The 13438-nt window shown below is 39.3% G+C and overlaps 1 protein-coding gene across 1 annotated transcript in view; it reads right to left on the minus strand.

The window, feature by feature from the left end:
• The window catches only part of SUGCT (succinyl-CoA:glutarate-CoA transferase), a 692109-nt gene that overhangs the window by 528918 nt on the left and 149753 nt on the right, over positions 1 to 13438 (minus strand). The gene's annotated exons all lie outside the window — the stretch shown is intronic.

The following is a 13438-nucleotide window of genomic DNA, read 5'->3' on the forward strand; positions in this document are numbered from 1 at the left end:
GTTAACTGAAACAGAGGAAAAAACACATCAGATTCAGGGGGAGGAGTATTTTGCAAGGAGGTAATTTATTTCAAGAACTAACTTTTCTCAAGCTAGGCATCCGATCCAGCAAAAAAAAAAAAAAAAAATCGAATCTTCTAAAGCATAGTCCTTACCCTTTTCACCCTTCTTTCCTAATATGCAGACCTAACCAGTTGTTAACAGGACCTTTCCTAGGAACCTCATACATCTCTAAATGTATAACTTATCCCTCAGGATACTACGTTACCTGTAAATGTCCCTATATTCATCTTCATGGCTGAAACTAACTCCCTACAAGATTACACTTGGAACACTGTTTTCTAAGCTGACTCAATTTTCTTTAAAAAACTACCCTTGAGACACCTCAAAAAATCAGAAAGCTCAGCACTTCCTCCAACAATCACATCTTAAAGGCTAATGCTAATTTCAGGATATAGCCTTGCTTCCTTTATGTTCTCAATAATTTCTACGAAGATCAAATTTATATGTTTATTCTGTGTTGCCGTGCTCAGCAGCCCAAGATGCTGTTTTCTCAGTGAGCCCATCACGGCATCTGCAGGGTATTCTCTGCTGAGGTTATATAATGACAGACTAATCCATGCAACAGGGAAGAGAATAGGCAGCAATGCCAATCCAACAAAATGGAAACCATTCCCAGGAATCTCTCTCCAGGACTCTGAACCATAGAGAAAGATCGTTTTACCTTAAATAATCAATGTGTATATCAGTAGCTCTAAGGATGGGGAGGAAATCATCTAATAATAACATGATCATGTTCAGGGATTCTTGCAAATCCCCATTGAAAAATCCTGTCCCACTACCAGGTTACAAGAGTGACATCTAGTGGACTCATGTTAGAATGACAACAAAGGTCTAAGGAAAACAAATCACCTGAGCACGCATCTTGTTAAAATGTAGATACCGGTTCAGAGAATGAATCTGTTACTTTAACTTCCAGGTGATGCCCATGCTGCCACTCCACGGACCACTAAGAGTCACTAGGACCTAGAGCGCTTTTCACCTGCTTTAACCCTCAGGAGAGAAGGAGGAAGGGGCACTTGAGAACAAATAATTTCCAGTTTAAAAATAGACCAAATGAATTATTAATATGATTCTTCATAATGTTCCTATTTCACTAGCCCCACTCAGCATGCACACATACCATTTCCCATCTGGGCAGGGTCTCTGAAGCAGTACTCCTTTTCCTAAATACCAGAAGCAAACTTAAGAAGGAAACAGCATACTTTACAGCCATACTTATACATGAACATGATTTGTTCAAGTCTCCAGTACAGATTCACTTCAGTACTTACAATCTCACAGGCTTTCTCCCATTGTTATATTATTTGCCTAATATTGAATTATATTAAAATAGTAATTGGTACCATATCAGAACTCAGTTAAACTTTTTCCCTCCAGGTAGTCTGCACCTAAACAGAGACCCATCAGGGTACTGTATTAGTGCTAAGCACACCTACTCAGAATTTCAACAAGATTTGCACTGGACACCTCTAGGAAACAAACAGGATGTGTAACTACATCCAAATCCAGCTGTTTCCAGAATTTAGTCCTGTGTGATTTATTTGAGCTAAAGAGCCTTGACCTCCACACAGAGCCACAAGGCTAGAGTCTTAGCTGTGAGGTAATATGCGTGCCCCTTCAAAGTGGAGCTATGCCAGGTCTCATCCAAACTCCTCTCACCAAGGCCTCCATCCTGGGAAGATTTGAACTGATTCTTTGGTTCTAGGTCCACAGTTCTAGGACCAACAACAATTTCCAACGCTGAAGGAAATCAGTTTTTCTCCAACACACACACACACACGTACAAAATCCACTTTCTAGTTCAGTAAAGTCCTTCAGTGTAAGATGATCAATCTAGGACAAGTAATGAATTTTAAGCAGCAGAACCCCCGTTTCAAAAAAACTACCATAAGGTGGAATTGTTCTGGTTGAAATGGGGTGGGAATACTTGGAAATCTGTCTACTTGGTTTCTACCCAGAATATCCCCCACCCTAGGCCCTGGAATACTCCTCTCCTCATGTTCCAAATATTCCTTCCCATCCCAGCTCTGTCCCCACCCTGCCAACCTCACAGAAATACAGTTTGAAAACCAGAAACGATGAGTTTCACAACAGCTAAAACCATCCCCAACTCCTGTATTGCTCAAGGACAGTACTGTTCTCATTAAGTAGACGGAACTATTAATAGGTAGAGTTCCTTCACTATACTATCACTTACTTATGATCCTAATACAATTTTAGCATATGCAATCAAAGGATTTATTCAAAAGATGTAAAACCTGACTTCCTGAAGGAAATTTGCTTTTAAGTCATAATTAAGGATCCCTGTAATGAGTAAACAACAGAATGGTTTATACCTCTTCAATTGTTCTTGGCAGTCCTAAAGGGGAAATTCTGTGGAGGAAAATGTCAGATAATTATTTCTCAAAAGTAGGATGAAGATGGAAAATGAAACTAAACATGCATCATTGTATCATCTGTCTATACAGTACAATGGGCTCAAGTCCCTCTGCCTCAGTTAGAATCCCAATTATACCACAAGCTTGTGACCTTGCACAAGTTGTCTAAACTCTCTATGCCTCAGTTTCCATACCTGAAATTGGAGATAATACCAATAACTATTTTAAGGGCTGTTGTAAATACTGATTTAATATATGTAAGGCATTTAATAACACATAGTACTCATTCATAAATGTTACATCTGACAATTTTTATAATGATTAAGATAATATTACTAGGACTAAAGACTGAATATTCAAAATGGCCTTTGAATCTTTTAGATAATTTTAGTCAAATATGACAGGCACAGAAAATACAAAAACACATTAGTTCTGCATACATATTAAGAGTGCAAGAAAAGCTGAAAAGATCCTAAAGGAATTAGAGATTTATTACTTTTACTTTCCTTGCACCACCTTCTATTTTACCTTCTAGCGAAATATATTTAAAACACTACATGTCAATTAGAGGGAATTCTGAATTTAAAAAATCGTAATGGTCTTTGAACAGCTGTAAGTGCATTTACTCCTTGTGCAGTAGTTACCCTTGGACATTACGTTATCTTATTTATGTTATGTTTAGAAATTCTGTTTTAAATCAAAGACAGTCAAATCTTTTCTAAGAAGTAGCCCAGAGGGTGGCAGCTATTATGCCAGTAGCTGGCACATCTGCCTTAATTTTATCTGCTCTTGGACTGCCCAGTGACCTATATTCTTCAGACTGTGGCAACCTCCTGGCCAACTGGTTCCAAAGTAACCAGGATCTTCAAACAAAAGATTTTGTTTTGCTTTGACAAGAATCTCAAATGTGTAAGGATCAAGACATACACAAGCTTAAAGGCAAATATTCAAAAGCTACTTGGCCAAGAACTTTAGAACTAAAGGGGTAAGGGTTTCATAAAATCCATGTCTTAATTTACCAGAAAACCAACTTCTGAATATTCTAACTTGTCAGTGCTAATTAATCAAAAGTTTGTAGAAGCATCTGAAATGTGATCTAATGTATTTGCTATCACCTACTCTTTTGTTCCCAATAAATCTCCAAGTACTTTTTAATGGGTAAGCATTATTGACATCCTTTGCAATTTTAAGGTTATGAGACCAAGTGTTTAAAATATTCTATTTCCTTCACTTTTTAAAACCAAAAGAGAAATCTGCACAATTTTTTGCTCTTACAAAGGTGAATATATATCTTTTATAAAGGTAGGTTCCCATCTTGTGGGCCTCTCAGACATCACTCCTGAAAATCATTTTTGTCATGGTTCCTTTTGTTAAGTATGAATCTATACTCAATTTCAATTAATTAAACCATTCAATAAATTAGAAGCGTTACTCCTTTTAACAACTGTGTGATGTTGCCATACATTATTCTCAACTCTATTAATTTTAATAATGCCATATTTGGACAATGAGCTGAAGGCTATAATTTCCAAAAAAGTTCTCAGAAGAGTTTTTTAAAACAGAAAAATATCACAGCATATTGCCCTCTTTTCCTCTTTAAAAAATGACTAGAAATTAAGCTAAAAATCCCATAAAGTTAAGAAAGAAATTCAGCTCTATATCTTTATTTACTCTGCCCCTAAGCTTGCATGGATAGTTTTCACAGAGACTATTTCATATTTTCATAGAAACTATTATTCACAAGAGCTATAATTATTAGTTCAACACACCAATAATAGCAGGAGCCACCTTTTATTGAGGGCTTACTAAAGTCAGATACTGCACAAAACACTTAATACAATGATCCCTTTAAATTCTCCATGTCTGTCTGACCCCAAAGCTCAAGTTCTCCCAACTTTGCCTACTATATTGCCTCTTAGTCCCTTGAAATCAAGGGCCCAGTTCTTTCTCATTTGGATGCTTTCAGGACTAAAACACTGCCTACTCCAAGGGGGGCTCAAGAAATTATTTTTTAACTGATTTGTCAAGAGTCATTTGAAAGCAATGGACTGAAACCATGGTAGGGAGAAACTATACTTGCCCTACAGCTCAGAATTCAAATATTATTCTGCATCAAGGCCAGCTATTAGGTTTGGTACCCACTAGAATCATAATAAATTTGACATTTGTTAAAGAGATGATGGAAACAAATTGGAAGGATTCTAGAATCTGCCCCAAAAAAAGACACGCATCCACCATGTATCCAGCACTGAAAGGACTATTAGTTTGCATATAGTCAGAAAGGAAACAAGTTTTAAAACCTTAAAACCATGGTTTCTATCTATTCTAGAACAAAATTGCTTAATGTCTCTAAGCTTCCCTTTCATCAAACTAAAAGAAGCAGCAAAAATTTTATAAATACATATATACATGTAGGTATACATGTATCTCCCCGCTACACAGTACATGTCCAGTGGTAACCAGCATAATTATTATTACTGTTATTACTAGTACAACAATTATTTTAAACATGTGATACAATTATATGCCTGTTTATAACTTCACACTTTGGTGACTTAGTGTGACTATGGTAAAATAAACAAAAAGTCACATAAAAAGAGACAGATGTATATCATTTACATTTTGACTTTTAAAAAAAATCCTTAACATGGGTTTAAGAAAAAAAAAAAAAGAAAAAGATTCCCAATATTACCTAATCTGCCATGATTTAACAGCACTTTGACATTTTTCTAAGGAATGATAGCAAAGTACTGCATATCTTCAAACTTGGAATTTACTGCCTGTCTAAGTCTCTGCTTCTGCCAAATTAAATATACAGTATAATGTCCCTACCAGAAATAACATAGCACAGCTTCCTGCTCTACTCCTTGGTTGAATAATCCCAAACTGGAACAAGAAAGTTATTTTGTTGAATCATATAAATAATTGTTTTCTCCAACCTCTTGAGTTAGAAGCTACTTCAGAAGAAAAGTTTAGAAGAAATTACCATGTGAATTATCAGGGCATTTAAAGGAAAATTCCCTTTGAAAGGCGCATGAAAGAGCATAAAAGGAGAATTCTCATTAATGAACTACTCAGACAGTCAGCTACCCCTAGCTATTGCACACCAACTGAACCCCTGGGGTATCCCAGTACTATAAAAATTCTTGGTCTGAAAAGCACAGACAGCATCATAGAATACATGATAGAGGGCTTCCACCCAGCAAACATCACCCAAAATTTTTTGGAAGAGTCCTGTATAGTAGCATATACAGAAATAGGGTGGTATTTGGAAAAGACATTGCTTGGGAATCAAAGAAAGGTTGGTGGGCTTTTTAAGGTAAAAAAAAATATGATCCGGCCAGGCATGGTAGCTCACATCTGTAATCCCAACACTCTGGGAGGCCAAGGGAAGTGGGTCACCTGAGGTCAGGAGTTCGAGACCAGCCTGGCCAACATGGTGATTAAAAATCTTTATTAAAAATACAAAAATTAGCTGGGTGTGGTAGCACACATGTGTAATCCCAGCCACTTGGGAGGCTGAGGCACAAGAATCGCTTGGGAGGTTGCAGTGAGCTGAGATTGCGTCACTACACTCCAGCGTGGACAATAGAGTGAGACTCTGTCTCAAAATATATACATATAAATGTGATCATCTGCTTATCCAATAAAGTAACATAAAGTGATAGAGAACATAAAATGCAGATGCAATGCCCTTAGGCAAAATATGGAAAGGGACACTTTCTCTCTTGTGACAGGAAGGAATGCAGTGATCTATTTATAGGTACACATGCAAAAGTTTGGGAGGTACAGTAGAGAAAAGATAAGGTGGCTCTCTTCTAATTGCATTAATTTTAAGTGAAATAAGAGACAAAGTCTTTATCTAAGGATGAGGACAGATGGACAAGATCTGAGAGAAGAGAAGACGTGAGGTAGTCATCTCAGAGAGAGAGAAAATAAATTACCTCGGTGAATGTGGCAGGATTGCTGGGTAAGCCTAAGGGGCCACTTGAGAGAGATGACCATGGATTGGGATTAGCATAGTAGCATATTTTCTTCTGGCCATATGCACCACTCAACTGCAGGCCAAGAATAGATGGACTCTTAAGTCTATTCACACAGGGATTTTGCCAGTGGAGTATGAAGGCAAAAGTGTAGTCATTGATAATAATTGTCTAAGGCCATGAGCAATGGCTCACAGCTGTAATGTCAGCACTTGGGGAGGTCAAGGTGGGAGGATTACTTGAGTCCAGGAATTCAAGACCAGCCTGGGCAAAATGATGAGAGCCTGTCTTTAAAAAAATGTTTTAAATAGCTAGGCATGGTGGTGTGTGCCTGTGGTCCCAGCTGGTACTCAGGAGACTGAAGTGGGAGGATCACTTCAGTTTGGGGCTGCAATGCACTATGATCACACCTCTACTCCAGCCTGGACAACAGAGAGAGACTCTGTCTCTATAAAAATAATGATACTACAGTCTACATCTGGAAACTTAGTGCCCCTACTAATAGCATCAATATCACCTTGAAACAGAATCTGCATCTTAACCAGATATCCAAATGACTCATATGCACTTTAAACTTTGAGAAATGCCAAGTGAATGGGAGTGGGAGCCAGTGAGAACAGGAAAGGATCATTACAAGACAGGAGAGGTTAAAGAAAGGAGAGGCTGGACTGTTTCAAGGGTCCTCTATGTGGATTTTACAGCCTACAGACTGATGACTGGAGAAATTATTGGGTCAAAAGAAGACAGATCAACAGACTCATATGGGAAAATTGTCCAAGTGATAACAGATGGCCAAAAGGCTTGGAGTCCCAGTTGTAACTGAGGCAAATAGGTATAAGGAATGATGTGATACATTCTGGTAGTATTTTATTTATTTTATTTGAGACAGAGTCTTGCTCTGTCACCCAGACTAGAGTACAGTGGTACAATCAGAGTCACTGTAGCCTCAACCTCCCAGGTTGGGGGGAGGCTCAAGCAATTCTCCCACCTCAGCCTCCAGAGTAGCTGGGACCACAGGCTTGTGTCACCACACCTGGCTTCTTCTTCTACTTTTTTTTTCTTTTTTCAGAAAGAGACAGGGTCTCACTATATTGCCCAGGCTGGTCTCAAACACCTGAGCTCAAACAATTCCTCCCACATCAGTCTCCCAAAGTGCTGGGATTACAGGCATGAGCCACCACAACTGGCTCTAGGAGTCTTTTTAAGGAACGGTTATACTCTTATTCTCAAGACTGGCCTGTTGGGCAATTTACCCTGTCATGAAGGCAACATTGTAGTTGAAGGAGTTGTGGTTTTACCAGAAGCACAACAAACTGTGAGCTTCCTCAATTCCTGCTGCAGAAGGAATGGGCTGGGAGACAGATGGTCTTACCAGGAACATAGTCTAGTGGGCTTCTATTAGATCCTCACATCAGCTTGCCCCTTGGGAAGTGGTTCACTGTTTATCAAAACTCAATCGTTAAGCATTTAGTGTAGTGGTACCTACCCAAAGATCTGTGGGCATAAAGACTGTACCTGCACTAGAGAGCATAAAAACTTATACAAAACTAGAGGAATTCATTGCTCTTGAATAGGAGAAAAGAGAAAAGGGACCTCTGAAGCCAGAAAGGAGAAGGGAGAAAGAGAGAGAGAGAAGATGAGGAGAGGCTTGTGCTATTCAGGACAGTGAAACTCCCTGTAACAATCAAAGGGTATGGTTAGAAAGGTGAGGCCTCCTATTGTAAGACTGGATACATTTCATCTATTAAAAAAAAAAAAAAAAAACTGCTCTTAAAATGTAAGAACAGATGGTGAGAACATGGAGAAAAGAGAATGCTTATACCCTGTTGGCGTGAATGTAAATTAGTACAACTTCTATGGAAAACAGTATAGAGATTTCTCAAAGAACTAAAAAATAGAACTACCATTCAATCCAGCAATCCCACTACTGGATACCTGCCCAAGGGAAAAGAAATCATAATATCAAAATGATACTTGCATGCACATGTTTATTGTAGCACTATTCATAATAACAAAATCATGGAATAAACCTAAGTGCCTATCAACAATGGACTGGATAAAGAAAAAGTGGTACATCTATATCGTGGAATACTACTCAGACATTAAAAAAGAGTTGGCCGGGCGCGGTGGCTCAAGCCTGTAATCCCGGCACTGTGGGAGGCCGAGGCGGGTGGATCACGAGGTCAAGAGATCGAGACCATCCTGGTCAGCATGGTGAAACCCCGTCTCTACTAAAAATACAAAACATTAGCTGGGCATGGTGGCGTGTGCCTGTAATCCCAGCAACTCAGGAGGCTGAGGCAGGAGAATTGCCTGAACCCAGGAGGCGGAGATTGCGGTGAGCCGAGATCGTGCCATTGCACTCCAGCCTGGGTAACAAGAGCGAAACTCCGTCTCAAAAAAAAAAAAAAAAAAAAGAGTAAAATCATGTCATTTACAGCAACATGGATGGAACTGGAGGCCATGATCTGACGTGAAATAACTAAGAAACAGCAAGTCAGGCTGGGTGCCATGGCTCTTGCCTAGAATCCCAGCACTTTGTGAGGCCAAGATGGGTGAATCACCTGAGGTCAGGTATTCGAGACCAGCCTGGCCAACATGGTAAAACCCTGTCTCTACTAAAAATACAAAAATTATCCAGGCATTGTGATACAGGCCTGTAATCCCAGCTACTGGAGAGGCTGAGGCAGGACAAATCACTTGAACTCAGGACGCAGGGGTTGCAGTGAGCTGAGATAGCACCACCGCACTCCAGCCTGGGCAACAGAGCAAGATTCTATCAGAAAAAAAAAAAAAAATGGCCAGGTACAGTGGCCCAGGCCCATAAATTCGCAGCACTTTGGGAGGCTGAGGTGGGCAGATCACTTCAGGTCAGGAGTCAAAGACTAGCCTGGCCAACATGGTGAAACCCTGAAACCCCATCTCTACTAAAAGTACAAAAAATTAGCTGTGTGTGATGGTGTTCGCCTGTAATCCCAGCTACACAGGAGGCCGAGGTGGGAGAATCACTTGAACCAAGAAGGTGAAGGTTGCTGTGAGCTGAGATCTCACCACTGCACTCCAAACTGGGCAACAGAGCAAGACTCCACCTCAAAAAAGAGAAGGAAAGAAAGAAAAGAGAGGAAGAAAGAAAGAGAGAAAGAAAGGAGAGAGAGAGAGAAAAAGAAAGAAAGAAAGAGAGAGAGAAAGAAAGAAAAAAAGAAAGAAAGAAAGAAAGAAAAGAAAGAAAGAAAGAAAGAAAGAAAGAAAGAAAGAAAGAAAGAAAGAAAGAAAGAAAGAAAGAAAGAAAGGAAGGAAGGAAGGAAGAAAGAAAGGAAGGAAAGAAAGAAAAAAAGAAAAGAAAGAGAAACAGCAAGTCAAATACTGCATGTTATCACTTACAAGTGGGAGCTAAATAACATGTACACATGGACACAGAGAGTGGAATAACAGACACTGGAGACTCAAAAATGTGGGAGGTGGGAGGGGAGTGAGGGATGAGAAAGTATCTATTGGGTATGATGTGCACTATTTGGGTGATGACTGCACTAAAAGCCCAGGCTTTGCCACTACCTAATATTTCCATGTAACAAACCTGCACTTGTATGCTCTAAAATATAATTTAAAAATAAGTAAATAAAAACTCCATTTTTTCCACTATATTCAGTATCGTCTCCTGTCCTCATGAGTATATGTGTGAATGGATCTTCTATGATATTGGAGACAGGTAGAGGTCAGTGTAGCTCACAAGCAAAGGAGGACATGCAAATGAAGGTTCCTAGAAGGTTAAAAAATTTGGACAAGAGTTTTAGATATATGCAGGCTAGGAAATTAAGAGAATTATCTTGCTAGGCATGTATCTAAAGGGCAGTGGCCCCACAGACAACTATGCTACATAATAAAATATATTATTTTTGAAATCCAGCTATCTGCTTTCTCTGCACCCTCCTCTCCCATCTCTAAAAGCTTCCTGTCTTTAAGCACAATTGTTTAAAGGACTCGGAAACATAACTATGCATTAAAAATATTAATAGGGGCTGAATGCAGTGGCTCACACCTGTAATACCAGCACTTTGGGAGGCCAAGGCGGGTGGATCACTTGAGGTCAGGTGTTTGAGACGAGCCTGACCAGTATGGTGAAATCCCATCTCCACTAAAAAACAAAAATTAGCCAGGCATGGGGGCTTATGCGTCTAATTCCAGCTACTCAGGAGGCTGAGGCAGAAGAATCGCTTGATCCTGGGAGGCAGAGGTTGCAATGAGCCAAGATCACACCACTGCACACCAGCATCGGCAACAGAGTGAGACTCTATCTCAAAAAAAAAATAATAATACGTGTGTGTGTGTGTGTATGTGTGTGTGTGTGTGTGTTAACAGAAATATTATGTACCATTAATCCCTTGGGCTAAATGCTTCTCTGTGGCAGGGTCCACTAGAAATGGAAACAAAAGAAGCTGTGAAATCTAAAACTTTTCATAAAAGTCTGAAACCTGCCAGACACTGTGGCTCACATCTGCAGTCTCAGCTACTCAGGAACCCAGCTAATGGGAACACCTGAGCTCAGCAGGTCGAGGTTGCAATAAGCTATGATCACACCACTACACTCCAGCCTGGACCACAAAGTGAGTGAGAATCAGTCTCTTAAATATATAAATAAATAAATATAAATCTGAATTCTCAGTAAAGCATCCACCAATATGTTCAACAAGTAGCAAAATGATTATCTCAGCTTTGTCTACCTTTATATAACTTACTTAATCTTAAAAAGCTGGCAGCCAAAGAATAGGAAAGAAAAGGGCATGAGTAATCAATCTGAGAAGAACTGCATTCTTATAAAATAACACACGAAACAAGGATCACTACTTTTCTGAAATTTACATTCCATGCATTCGAGGTATATAGTCTTTCAGAGAGGGTTCAGTAAGAATTGGGGAGAGTGAGCTGGGCATCTTAAGTAACTTCTGTGACCATCAGAGTCTTCCATTATAGACAGTCAGCCCAAAACTCAGACAACTTAACTTAGACGCAAAGCTGTAATTATTACAGAAAACTGAATTATAATTATCTTGGCATTCACCCACAAAAATATTCCCCCAATCTATTCTTAAAATTGAAAACAGGCTAGGGTCTCTAAGCATATCTAGGGCCCATCTTGGTATGCTAGTTTCATTTCAGCTAAATTTGCATTTATTCCTTAATCACAGTGCTGAACTAGTTCTTTAAAAGAGGAAACAAATTAATTCTGAGCTCCTGAGGAAATACCCTGGTAGATTTCCTATTTCTTACAGATAACAACGCTGCAATCAACTAAAATCAAATAAGCATAGTATCCATTTTATGTGAATGGCACAATTCAACCAGTAAAAGCACAATTCTATCATTGAAGAACAGACACAGACACAGATACATACACACACACCACACACCACAAACACACACACACACACACACACACACACACACACACACACACACACAGAGGGAGGTAAGGAGAGAGAGAAAGAGAGTCCTGTGCCTTTTACTTTCCAAAATAAAAGCCAAGGTTCTGATTTCTTTTTTTTTTTTTTACCACATAGTGAAATAATTGAGGGCATACCCAAGATGCCAGAACTCTAGTCTAGGTGCACATGCCCAGAAGGGATAGCTGAAGTCTATATAAAGTTTTTTTAAAATGACATTCCATTTTCAAAATGAGCAAAAAATAAACCATAAACTTAATGTTTGAATGTAATGAACACCTATCTAGTGATGGGATTTGGAATTACACTAGAGAAGCTTCCAACTAAGAAATGCTTTCCCCATGTACATCAAAAGCTGAAGGCTAGACCAGGCATGGTGGCACTCTCCAGCAATTTGGGAGGCTGAGGTGGGTGGATCACTTGAGATCAGGATTTGGAGGCCAGCCTGGCCAACATGGTAAAACCCCATATCTACTAAAAATACAAAAAGTAGCCAGGCACATTGGCACACGCCTGTAGTTCCAGCTATTCAGGAGGCTGAGGCAGAAGAATCGCTTGAACCTGGGAGGCAGAGGTTGCAGTGAGCTGAGATTGTGCCACTGCACTCCCACCTAAGAGACAGAGCAAGACTTCGTCTCAAAATAAATAAATAAAAGACTGAAGGCCAGACTTCCATTATTTGAGATGACTTCACATAGATTCCAACATCTGTTTAAATACCCTTGAGAAAGACCTCTATTATCACTGACGAGTATAAATGTAGTTGCTCAGACCCTTGACCTAGGAGCAAGTTTGATGGAGACCCTTGGTAGGGGTAGAGTTGATGAAGGGAATTGAAATCACATTTTATTGTCAAAGGTAGCAGGATCTGAAAGAATATTCAACGAGGAGGCAAGGGACCATAGTTGGAATCCATCTGCCCAATCTAGGTATGAGATTTCTTATCTGAAAAACAAGAAGATGAAATCTGATGATCTCTAGCCAATTCAAAAATGTAATGACTTCTGTGAAATGAAGCAGGTCAGGTTAGAAGTATAGGGTCAGTCACAAAGAGCTAGGAAGTGGGGAAGCAAAATGTCACTAATGGTGGTCATAAAACCAATGGTAGAGGCAAAGGAGAAGAACTGGAGAAAATACCTCCACAATTGTAATTATATCTAAAGATTAACTCAATGTGTTGAAAAGCAGTTCTACAGTGTAATCATAGTAATGCCTCCGGTAAGGGGCCACAAATATAAACAGAAAGGGAAGAATCCTAGGTTCATATTGGGTCAGTGCTTTCCTCAAAATCTGATTTTTAAAAATGGAAAAGAAACTAGTTTTGCCTAAGGAAATAATGTCTTAAAGCTAAAAGGATGATTAGCAGGGTTGATGAATTTCCTGGTAAATGAAAAATGCTGACTTTTTTGTTTTCTCCCAAGAGCACTAGTATTGAAATTACTCCAGTAAAATTCACTCATTCATTCCACAGATATGTCTACAGTACCTAACATGTGCTTTCATTGATTGTGAGAAAACATACAATGATAAAAAAGTGACCTCTACTCTTAAGCGCTTACAATAGAGTACAGAAGAT

This window comes from Sapajus apella, unplaced genomic scaffold (genome assembly GCF_009761245.1).
Source record: "Sapajus apella isolate SASKATOON/1434 unplaced genomic scaffold, GSC_monkey_1.0 scaffold54, whole genome shotgun sequence".
NCBI classification, from domain to species: Eukaryota; Metazoa; Chordata; class Mammalia; order Primates; family Cebidae; genus Sapajus; species Sapajus apella.